Source organism: Mandrillus leucophaeus, unplaced genomic scaffold, assembly GCF_000951045.1.
Source record: "Mandrillus leucophaeus isolate KB7577 unplaced genomic scaffold, Mleu.le_1.0 Scaffold1203, whole genome shotgun sequence".
Classification (NCBI taxonomy): domain Eukaryota; kingdom Metazoa; phylum Chordata; class Mammalia; order Primates; family Cercopithecidae; genus Mandrillus; species Mandrillus leucophaeus.
Window position 1 is genome coordinate 218,463 of NW_012100355.1, and position 995 is coordinate 219,457.

Sequence of the window (995 nt, forward strand, 5' to 3'; positions counted from 1 at the left end):
CTTCCCTTGAGCCCCCAGGCGGCTCGGGCTGGGTCGCCCACCGGGGAGTTTCCGGAAGCTCCTGAAGCAGGCGAGGGGCTGGACGGGCGAAGGCCATTCGGCTGTTCCTCCGGCTCCAGAATCTCCTAACGCGCAGGTGTCCAACGTGACCAGCGCGACTCACAGCTCTAATCTCTCTAATCTCTCTGGTTTTCCAACGCCTTGCTCAGTCGTCCTGCCGGGCAGGCCCCGAGAATGTACGGAAAGGAGCAAGTTTAGCGAGTAGCCCTTCCTGCATCGCCCAGTAGAGCTGGGAACGGTTGTCTCTGTGGCGCAATCGGTTAGCGCGTTCGGCTGTTAACCGAAAGGTTGGTGGTTCGAGCCCACCCAGGGACGACTCTTGGAACTTTTAAAGCACTCACGCATTGTCAATCACTAGATAAATGGAGAGGATTTTATCTTTCCGGAGTCCCAAGACACTGATTTATGACTGATCCATGTCAAGGCCCAGCCCACCTCCCCGACCAGATTCTTAACCGGGTATCTCCTGAAATACCGGGTTTACACCAGTGTAACTCAGCAATCCTGAAACAGAGACCTAGGAACCCACTTCTGGTGTGATAAAATTCTAATTCAGTCTGTTATACGCTTAAACGAGTAATTTACATGCCTCCATTTTTTCATATTTTAGTAGTAGGAGTCCAGTATTACCGCCAGGACGTGCCTGGATTTCCTGATTGCTCTATCAATAATGTGACCAGTGGAATCATTCATCATGATAGGGATCCTCTCCATCATTTTTGAAAACAGTATTTTTCCTCAGTTTGTGCAGGATTTATTTAACCCTTTTCAAAATGTTTTTGTTAGCCAGGCATGGTGGCACGCACCTGTAGTCCCAGCTACTCGGGGGGCTGAGGGAGGAGAATCATTTGAACTCGGGAGGTGGAGGCTGCAGTGAGCTGAGATCGCACCACTACATTCCAGCCTGGAGTGGACTCCAGAGCGAGACTCCATCT

The 995-nt window shown here is 51.3% G+C and overlaps 1 non-coding gene across 1 annotated transcript; it reads left to right on the plus strand.

Annotated features, from left to right (window-relative positions):
• The first annotated feature begins 301 nt into the window (after nt 1-301).
• TRNAN-GUU lies at nt 302-375 on the plus strand. Its single transcript has one exon. It is a non-coding gene; the product is annotated as a tRNA-Asn (tRNA).
• Nucleotides 376-995: the final 620 nt, after the last annotated feature.